This window comes from Sciurus carolinensis, chromosome X, assembly GCF_902686445.1.
Source record: "Sciurus carolinensis chromosome X, mSciCar1.2, whole genome shotgun sequence".
Lineage (NCBI taxonomy): Eukaryota > Metazoa > Chordata > Mammalia > Rodentia > Sciuridae > Sciurus > Sciurus carolinensis.
Window position 1 is genome coordinate 43,867,875 of NC_062232.1, and position 11,270 is coordinate 43,879,144.

General features: G+C 41.0%; 1 protein-coding gene across 10 annotated transcripts in view; it reads right to left on the bottom strand.

Annotated features, from left to right (window-relative positions):
• The window catches only part of Huwe1 (HECT, UBA and WWE domain containing E3 ubiquitin protein ligase 1), a 139,373-nt gene extending 131,846 nt beyond the window's left edge, over positions 1–7,527 (bottom strand). For 5 of the 10 annotated variants that reach the window (XM_047535476.1, XM_047535479.1, XM_047535478.1 and 2 more), the window contains exons 1-2: positions 1,821–1,956; positions 1,307–1,442 (exon numbers count right to left, since the gene is read on the bottom strand). The gene's annotated coding sequence lies outside the window, so the exon portion shown is untranslated. Of the gene's footprint in view, positions 1–1,306; positions 1,443–1,820; positions 1,957–4,764; positions 4,967–7,141; positions 7,241–7,443 lie in introns of those variants that run through there. The other 5 variants (XM_047535480.1, XM_047535471.1, XM_047535469.1 and 2 more) reach the window with 5 other exon arrangements.
• Between the last annotated feature and the right edge of the window lie 3,743 nt (positions 7,528–11,270).

The following is an 11,270-nucleotide window of genomic DNA, read 5'->3' on the forward strand; positions in this document are numbered from 1 at the left end:
GAAATGAACAGTTTAAAGGACTTTATGCTGGGAGGATCATTATTTCCAGATGAAATAAAATGAAAAATAACAAAAGGAAAAGTATAGTTGTATAATAGCTGAAAATCAGAATATTAAATGAGGGCTCTCAAATATTGTTTTCTATTGCAATTTCACAAACAGTATGACAGCCAGAGGAACTCATCACTGTCGTAATAGCTTAGAAGTTATGGGTCAGAGCACCAGAGATAACATCATCAAAAGAATAAAAAGCAACTTTATAATGTCATATAAAAATAACTAAATCACCTAAGGACACTGAAACCATGCATGAAAAACCCCAAAGGCATAATCAGGTCATTATCTAGGAAACATTAGCTGCTACTACCAGGAGGCCTACTTTTCATGTGGAACAGTAAACAAAGCCAAGACATGGAACTGAAATCAGGTATCAAATCAGACTTTACCACAAAAAAGGAATCCATGACTAGTTATTTTAGGATAGTGATTAGGCCAGCAGTATCAACTCCAACAGGGATACAGGAGATTACTACCATTGTTTCATTATAATGGATCCTCCAGGGTCTTTAACAAGAATGGGTTAGACACCACTACTGGGCTAAAATTCCCAAATGTAGGGCAAACTCTACAGAATTTCTTCAAAAAATAAACCAGAACCACAAAATGACAGAATCTGCAGACTAAATCATATATAAGAGCTCTAGCAACTCTTTTCAATAAATGGACTTTTTCTGGATCTAGAGTCAAACAAACAAAACCAAAGCTGAGAAAATTGGGGAAATTTGAACACCAGTTCGCATATTTCTTATTTAAAAAGAAAACCACCATTTTTTTTTTCAGTTGTAATAATTTTGAGGTTATGTTCAAACAGTCCATGTCTTTTAAAGATACAAAGATTTTACAAATAAAATGATATGACAGCAAGAATTTATTTCAAAGTAATCCCAGAGATGGGGAAAGTGGGTTGAATATAGATGAAATAGAATGGCTCCAAGTTGACTCATTTTTTTCATGTTTGAAATGTTTCATAACTGCTTAAAAATAATTGGTTAGATAGAAGATCTTCCAATTTCATTTTTCAAATGATGCTTAGAGTGATTTAAAAATCATGTACAGGAGTCATTTAAACAGTTTTCTTTAATTCACTAATGAATTCAACTTAAACACAATTAGCAACCAGTGTCACATCACATCCAGACAATGGAAGAAACCAGAGTAGCTCAATCACAGAATGGAAATATCCCCACCATCTCGACTTCAAGAAGTAAAATACAAATACTACCCACAAAGATCTACAAAAACGAACCTAAAATCACAGCCAATCATACTCATCCTGGTGGGAAATCCCAACACTGCTCCAACAGCCTTCTCAACCTTCTTGACCAAGTTGGTCCGCTGGTTCCTCTGGAGCACTAACCCTTCAGGTCAGGCTATTGAAGGACCTACAAAAAAGGTGGGGTGGGGAGGGGGAGAGATACATAATGCATTTATTAGGGTGTAGGGGAGTTAACCATTATATAAATGTTCAAACATAATCAGTTATTATTTCTGAAGCAATAACCCTCATATCAATTTGCATTTTTAGGACCTGCTTTGAGTTATAACTGAAGTATTCAGAAACCAATAACTATAACAACACTTACAAACTGACACTTGGACAACACCTCTGAAAACTCAACTCAGTATTCAACCCAAATGAAATTACAGGGAAGTGTTTATCTTACAGACAAAATTACATCCTCCCTATAAACTGATACTAAGGAAATTTTAAACATATTATTTCTGTGAAAAAAATTATACACATAAAAATTAATTTTCACCTTCATACATGCTTTTTGGCCATACTGGGAGACAAACGATAAACATCCCGGAAACTCAGGTTGAACTCTGCCATTGAACCTTAGACAAAGTTTTTATTTGGTATTGCCACTCCTTCCTGTCTTCTCAGAGATCTACCTAGAATAAATTAAACCTTTTAGGTCATGCCTAGATTATCATTCCCAGATTTATTCTCATGCTGAATGCCAAAGAGTCAAATTGAGGATTAATTTGTGATCACTGTTCAACCCACTGTAAAAGGTACTAAAGACAAAAATCTCAACAAAGTGATCTCTTGGAATCAAATGAAAATGGGAGAAATGTATATGTCTCCAAAGCACTTCAAATTTAAGCCAACCTTGAAACTCAAAACTAGCATACACACAGCAAATTATCAGATGATCACCCATTGGATACCTTTTGCCACCATATTCCTACTTCACCCATAATCCAACCAAAACAATTGGAAATAACCACTCACTTTAATATTGGCCTAATAAAAATATTAATAGGAAAATTTCAAATCAAATAATAAGTATGCTAGAAAATACAAAATGGCAAAAGCACAACAGGAAGTAACGTATTAAAGAAAAGCACTGATTTCCTTTGGAAAAGAAGTTTGGTATGCAATTGACCTTTCTAATATCTCTAAGGTAAGAATTAGAGTGCTCGGGTAAGAAGATGACAAATAGCAGATGCCCACACTGATCTTTAGGGACAAATAAATGAGGCAAGAGAAAACAGCATAGATACCTGAAAAGTAACCATAAGTTTCCTTTACTACTGTAAATGGAATGGCACCAAATTTCACTACTTTTGTAGGGTGATTTACAGGACAGATTGCTTTTGAAGAAGTGGGAGAAAGGAGTAGGTAAGGGATAAGGGACCTCTTCCAAAAGGTAAAACAGGTGGGTGTAGCACTTGACAAAAACCTCATTATGGCTGGTGGTCATTCCAGGAGAGTGATTTTGCACTGAAATTCCTATACTAGAAGAAGGAAAAGAGTGGAAATTACATTCAAACGTCACAAACCACTGATAGAATGCCTATGAGCCTTATTCTTTCCCAGGTAATAAAACTAGCATGATACAAGTGCATGGATAGATATATCAGCAATACTAAGGACTGAACCCAGGGCCTTGCCCAGGCTAGGAAAGCGCTCTACCACTGGGCTACATACCAATGTATTTTTACACCAAGAAAAAGTCATCACAATTTATTGTGTGCCTACCATGAGCAAAGCACATTACAAATTTTTTTCACTAATTTTAGCAACAACCCTTATAAATACTGTCCCCGCTATGTAGATGAAGAAACTGAGAATCTGAAAAGTAATTTCCCAAGGTCACAGGTTCAACGTGAACCCAAAGCACACAATATTTTCACCATACCAGGCTGCCTCCCATGAATGGGAAATGTTGGTGTCTCCTCAATTTATGCAACATTGGAGCTAAAAGAAAGCAATGCTGAACATGTAATCTACAAAGGAAACAAACGATAGGAAACTAATTGCCTATAGTTACAGTGGCATGGAGGAGAAAGAAAATATAGCAGAACAGGGCAATGTTTAAAGGGCAAGACATAATCTATCAATGCTATTTTCTAATACATGGAAGGAGGATAATGTAATGGAGCCTGACCCCTTGTTTGGGGATTCGGTTCCTGGAAAAAGAGAACGGGTAGGGGACAGGGAAGAGAAGGAGAAGCACGTAGAAAGAAGTGGTTAGCAGCAAAATAGATATCCACAGATGAAGAGGCTACAGAAACGCAGAGTAAGACAGGGAAAAGGAGTGGGTAGCAGGCTTGCAGGAGGACTGGGAGAGGGACAGGGAACAGAAAGTGGTTTACTGGAGGGTCTTTTTATGGGGAGAGTACAAGGAAGGGAATGCTAACAGCTGTGAAAGCAGCAGCAACGAAGACTGCAACCATCAACCACTGACCCCACTGAATATGAATGCATTGTTCCGCCTAGGAGCAGTCTAGCAGCATGTAGTTGAAGAAATCAGTACCCTATGCTTTGATCAGGTCATATAAGCGTGAGGATCCAAAGAAATGGAAGGCTACTATGACTCCATCCACAAAGATGGGAGTAAATGTAGGAAACTGGATGGGCTCTATTCAATACCTGCGCCAAGGGGACCAATGGAAGACGGGACAGTTTGGAGGACTCTAAATTATTAACACTTGGGAAGAGGGTAACAGAGAAAAGCTTTGACTTTCCCCTTAAATACAAGCCCCAACTATCCACGTAGATGAGCGAGATTTGACAGGACGGCAGAATTTGTGAAGAGGGAGGAGTACGTCAGAGACTATACAGCTTGACCCCTAAACCTTAGCTTAAAGAACATGGGAACTGGGGAGGTAGACAGAGCCCACTTCAACTCATGAAAAACTAGGGGATTCATCTAGGTCTTAGCAAGGGTTGCAAACGGAGGCGGGCTCGCAAAAAAAAAAAAAAATGGTAGGTGGAGGAGACCAGTTGTTGTTGGTTTGCCCCCATCTCTCCCACAGTCCAATCAAACCCCAATCCCACTACCCAACCAACTCTAGACTACCCTCCCACACTTCCCAATCCGCCCACTGCGGCGGCAACGGAGGCGTTGACCGATTGGTGGGGCAAAGGCAGGCCCACACGCGGCTGAGGCCCGGGAAATGGTGTCGCCTTAGCCGACAAGAAACGGGATGATCTTCGTCTCAGGTACGGTTTACCGGCACCTCGGCGTTTCGCCATTCGTCACTTCCTTAACGTTGGGTACCTGAGAGGCGTCACAAGCGCGGATAGCCAACACCTCAGTCTCGGGTCCTAGCCGGACAGACATCAGCCTCCGCCGCCATCTTAACAGCAGGCGGACCGACCCTAGTCACTGCCCCCCCCCACTCCCGAGCTACCTCCGCCACCGCCAACGGATCCCACGAGGACCTAACCCCGCTCCCGCGAGAACTCACCCGCTAAAAACTGCACGAGCAAAAGACGCTGCCGCCGCCTCCGCGGCGGCTGCAGTCAGTAGCTGAACCGCTGCCGCCCGCGCAATCCCGCGAGAACCTCTACCGGACAGGGAACAGCCTGAGCCCAGCCCTTCCCAGACCCCTCCTCCCACCAAAGCCGAAGTCGCTACGGCTCCGCTCTCACCCTACGCGAAGCTAAAAGCAAATGACGCACAACCTCACGAAGCACCACGGGGCGGAGCCAATCTGCCGCCGCCGGCTCCCGCATGCGCTATGAGAATTATCGCGATATTACGTTTGGCCTCGGCGAGACCTTCGAAATTCACCGCAGGATGCCGCCCGCGCCTCGCCTTTAGGAAACACGAGATCTCGCGAGATATGCCACACGCTCCTAAAAAGGAGAGAGGCGGGGCTCCATGAAAATGACTGGGAGTTTTTCGGGGAAAGGGAGGAAGCTCCGGTCCTGCAGGGATCTCGCCTACCACGAGGTTTCCGACCCACTGCGGAGCTGGCTGCCAAACCTCGCGATGACACAGCTCAGCGCCAAATCTCGGCCATGTCCTGAAAACTGCCTCCGCCCCCGATCTAGGTGTCTAGAGCTTGCCTAGTGCTTGAGGAAAATTTAAAAAGTCAACCTGTTTATTCTCAAGCTTCCGGGCAGGGTTGTACCAATTAGACAAACTCCATTCTGGAAGGGGAGCAATAGATCTCCCATTGTTACCTGCCTCCAGGAATAAAATATTATCGTGGACTAACACATAGAAGATGTTCAGTCTCACAATGAGCACGCAAATGCAAATGAAAACAATGACATAACATTTTTTGCACATTAGAGCGGCAACATTTCTAAAAGACCTATAATATCCAGACTCCTTCCCTCGCCGCACTGCAGGCTAACCTGAATCCATCTTAATCTAACTAAAGGTTCGTATCATTAGTTCTAGCTTCAAAGCCACCAATTTTAACTACTAAAGCTTTACCTTGGCATAACCAAAAAGACCCAATAAAGTGGTTTTCTCCAAACAAAGGAGTCTGCCCTCAAAGGCAGATTCAAGCTTGCGAGGGGGAGTGGGGGGTGACGGGGGGGGTGAGTGCTTGAAGCTTTTAATATGGCAGTTTTTCCACGTCCAGCCCACAATGTTTCTCCAATAAATCTTGGGATCCAATCTGGCTCGATTTGTGGGCTTTTTCATTCTAATGCATTGTTCTGTCCATTCTAATTTAAATATTATTCCCTCAGAGTACATTTTAATAGCCAGTAGTACAAATGCCCCCATCTTTACTTATCTTTTAAAATATCTTCTCGGATATTCTTAGCAATTTTCCCCTAGAAGAACTTTAGAATCATATTAAGTTCCAAAAACTTGGTGTATTTATTGAAATTGAATCAATCGCATGTCAATATCGCAAAAATGGACATCACTACGAAATTGAGCCTTCTTATTCAGAAGCATGGTATCCCTTCTCCACTTATGAAAACGCTTTTATTATATTCCTCTATAAAGTTTTATAGTTTACTCCCAGGTATTTTTATTCGTTTTTCTTGCTATTGCGAGTGGGATTTTTTTTTTAGTATTAAATTTTCAAAATTCTTATTGCTATAGATAGGAAGACTAATGATATTTGCCTATTCACTTTTGTAATATAATAAAAATGTTCTATTTTACTAATAATAAGGAAAATGCAAATGAAAACAAAGACATACAATTTTCATCCTTTAGATTGGCTAACATTATAAAGATTGATAATAATTCGTATTGGCATAGCTATGGAAAAATAGGCACTCTCACACAACACTGGAGTGTGTAAATTAGTAAACCCTATCAGAATTCAAAATGCATACACCCTTTGACCCAGCAATTACTCTTCTAAGAATTTCTTCTACAGAAATACTGATACATGTGTATGAAACACATACACGAACCCATTCATTAAAGCGTTGCTTGCGATAATCCCCTCCCCCCTAAAAAGGAAACAAGCTAATGTACATCAATCCGGAAATAGTTAAATAAACTGTAGTACAATCATACAATGCAGTTGTTTAAAAACTGGGATAAATTTCGATTCCCTGGTATAGAAAGATCTACAAGACATATTGTTAAAAAAATTTTAAGTAATTATCCGAAATGAATGTGTGCGCGCGCGCGTGCGTGTGTGTATGTGTGTAGTACCATTTAGATACCAAACATATATATATTATATATATGTAATATATATATAGGCATGCAACGCCTAGTAGTTACCCGCGAAGCCTGCCTGCCCGCCCCTCACCTTCCCTCTCCTTTGAGGCCGCCTTCCTCGAACCTGTGAGAGAAACGCCTAAGGCCTGGCCTCTACACCCTCTCTAGGGCCACTTGGCCATTGCTAACGCCGGTACCTCGCATCCCCACTGTCTGCTGCTCTCTCACCGCGCTGCCGGCAGCTGCCCCGCTGTCCCTGAAGATGCGGCTAGCTCTCTACAGGCGCCGGCTGGGGCCTGGGGGAGGGGAGAGGAGGCGGGGTTCAGGGAGGGTTGGGGCAGGCCACCCGGCCCCTTCAGCAGCCTTTCCCGCAGGCTCCCCAAGGCCGCCACCTCGGTGCCTTCTCGCAGGGTCCCGTGGGAACTGCCCCCCTACCCCTAGGAGCCAAAGACAGCCGCGCGAACAGAGCCTGTTCCCCTGCCCAGGGGTAGAAGCTCACCTTGGCCGCAACGGCTCCCTGGGGCCCGCAGGAGCGTGCGGGGTCCGCGGCCCTGCTTCAGCCCTGTTCCCCTCGCTCGCCCTCGGTCGAAAGCCTCCCCCCTGCGGCTCTGCTCACACTCGATTTGAGGCTCCACCCACCATACTAGAAGCCCCGCCTCTGCCCCTGGGGAGGGTGCTCCCTCCGCGGTGAAGCCGGGTCTCCTGCTGGGGACCCCGCCTGAGTACTCACTGCCCAATAAAGGCAACCATAGAGGATAGTAGGGTCGCTAAAGAACAGGGATTTGACTCAAGATACACCAAAAGCCGCTTAAGAGGATATGATTTGATTTGATTTACGTTTTAAAAATTAACGACCTCTTCAGCTGCCTTGAAGAATGAGGGATGGGGGGCAAGAGGGCAAATCCTGACTGTGGAAGGCAGGACATCAGCACCATAGTGAGATCACAGGGCAAACCCTTAAAATACTTCAGACACATAGTAAGCCCTCAAACATTATCTTTTTTTCCTTGGTATTATTTGGGATGGTAAGTGCAATTGACCAGGAATCTATAGAGGATCTACATTTATAAATGCATTGGCATACAACGAATCTGGTAGGAGATCCCCTATTAACTATACTTCAGTGCAGAATGAGATTGGGGAGTAAGAAAAAAGGGGGCTTTGATTTGCAACTCTAGATACTTTGATAAGGTTTGAATTATTAACAAAAAGTATGTGTTAATTTGATATCTTAAAGTATAAATTTAAAAAGTACTAACCAAAGAACTCTTGGACTATAAAGGAAATAAAAACTGTAATCATACCTTTCAGTTTTAATTTCAACCTTGCAAAACTGGTTCATGCCTTAAATTGGGAATCTGTGGAGTGAATCCACCACCACCACCACCACCACCACTACTACCTGTGTATACTTTCATATTAAATTTTGTATATAAATCTCAGGAGATGTACAGAGGCCAATTGAGATAGATTATCTCAATGAATGTACTTCTGATGTTATTTTTAATGAGTGAATGTAATTTCACTCTAAGGCTGATTATTCATTCAAATAAGACCCTATGTTTAGATCTTTTTTATTATAAGAAATGCAGACATGGCTTCTGGTGAGGCAGTCATCGAAGGGCAACAACCATGGCTCTGCCCTATCCCACCAACTTGGGCCTCATGAAGGACCACAAGGTAACTAAGACAAATACTCCAAATCTGTGCGGTCTGTGATTCAAGGTGTGTAGCTTTGCCTCATAGGAGGTGCTTGAAATGGAACTGCTCCAGGTCTCCAAGGAAAAACAATCCATCAAGAAAAGGGCGGGGGGGGGGGGACACGACACACACCTACCCTAAGAGTAAAGCTAGAGATGCTGAGCAGCATACTGGCTGCCATGAGGAAAACAGCTTCCAAGAAAGATTGAATCCCCTCACCCCTCTATACATAATAAAATCTTTATGAAAAAGAAAAAAAGGAAATACAGACATAAACTTGAATGGAAGTAAATGCATATTTCTTAAGGAGATTCCCCCCGCCTTAGGGAGTTTTTTTTTTCCTTAAGAAGAAATTTGTAGAAATGGAGTAGCTAGGGTCAAAAGGTCACTCCTCAAAACACAGAATAGGATTTCCAGAATAGTTGTAACAATATGCAGTCCCACCAGAAATACCCAAAATCTCCAATTTATTCCAATATTTCTATACCATCACCCATATTACTAGTATAGTTTTAAATTTTTTTCAATTTAATAAACCCTTAGATCCTAATTCCAAACTCTCATAAGCATCTGCTTTAATTCTAATAAGCCATGATCTCTATACCTAACTAACCTCTACCTTTCTTAATTCCTAGTCCCATAAAATCTACTCACCTCTAATTCTAAAATCCCACTTATCCCACAACCCTAGTTTACATTTAAATCTTCACCAATTGCTAATTCTCTTGCTAACTTCATTGATCCAGTTCTAACTCCGACCAAACCCTAGCCCCCCAAAAACACACACACTATTTCTCTTATTGTAGAATATTCAGAAAATATATGAAAAGATAAAGAAAATGACAAAAGAAAAAACGGTGGGAGAGGGGCTATAGCTCTGTGGTAGAGCACTTGCCTAGCATGTGCAATGCTCTGATTTGATCCCCAGCACTGCAAAAAAAAAAATGTTCTGGTTTTATGTCCTCCCAGCATTTTTCTATAAGCAAACAACACACACACACACACACACACACACACACACACACACATTTCTAAACAAAAATATTAACATGGCATGTTATTATTTAGTATGTTATTATTTAGTATGTTTAGTATTATTTAGCATGTTGTTATTTAGTAACCAAGTATTTGTCATGTCACTGATTATTTGTCTATAACATTTTAATGGCAATATGAAACCAAAGAAAAAGAACTACAGGTGGTCTATCTATAAAAACTGAATTCTTTTTTTTTGGGGGGAGGGGAGCGGTTACCAGGGATTGAACTCAGAGGCCTTCAACCACTGTGCCACACAGGATTTAGAGACGGTCTCATTGAGTTGCTTAGCACCTCTCTTTTGCTGAGGCTGTCTTTGAAGTTTCAATCCTCCTGCCTCACCCTCCCTGGGATTACAGATGTGCGCCACTACCACAGATAAATTTAAAATTCACCTAAGATTCATACACATAAATAGAAATATATTGATTAGTATTGTGTTGTACATTTTTTGAAATATAAATAACATTCTCTTTGATGTACTGTTCTGTTACTTGCTTTATTCACCTAATATACCTTAAAGATTTTTCTATGTCAAGATATAAAAATCAATTTGATTCACTTTACCTAATACATAGTATTCTATTGAATGAGTGTATGTACTTAACCATTCACCTGTTGATAAATGTCTTCAATCCTTTACTTTTACAGAGCGTTTTATTATTAGCAGCCCTGTGGCAAATATCTTTTTACATGTTTTTCATGCATATGCTTCCTTCTGGAAGGTCAATACATAAAATTGAAATACTCAGATCAAAGATCACATTTTGAAATGTTAATATATAATGCCAAATTGTCCCGTAGAAAATCTACTTCAGTTGATATCTCCCCAATATTCTTTCTGTTTTTTTAGTTACCAATGTTGTTTTATTTTTTCTTAGGAAGAAAGCTCCTTAATTGTCCTAGATTACCTTTCTAGTGTTAGAGGCATGTGGCCCCCACTTTCATGTATTTGAAATTGGATATTAATGAATGATTTTACATTTTTGCCATTGTAATGGGTGAAAAATCTCTCATTTGCATTTCCCTGATTAATAACTTTAAGGAATTTTTTGTGTTTATTTGCCATTTACTTACCTTATTTTGTGGCTTCCCTGTTCACATACTTTATCTATTTTCTGACTGGATTGTTTGTCTTATCATTGAATCTTTGGAGCCAGGATGTAAATCTTTGTGACATGGAGGAAATTTTGTTGCAGCTTTTTGCTTATACTTAAATTTTGTTTATGAGGTCTTTGGGGGTATAGATGCTTTAAATATATAAGCCGGGCATGGTGGCCCCACTTGTGGTCCCAGTGACTCGGGAGACTAAGGCACGAAGACGGCAAGTTGGAAGCCAACCTCAGCAACTTAGCAAGACCCTGTCTCAAAATCAAAAAATAAAAAGACCTAGAGTTATAGCTCAGTGGTAGAGCACCCCTGGGTTCAATCCCCAGTATGAAAAAATGTATATTGATGTGTACACATTTATCAATAGTTTCTTTTATGACTTTTACATTTTGGAATCTTGCAAAAGAAGGCCTTCTACTCTTAAGATTAGAAACATTATCCTGAATTTCCTGATAATATTTTAGAATGTTTTATGTTTAA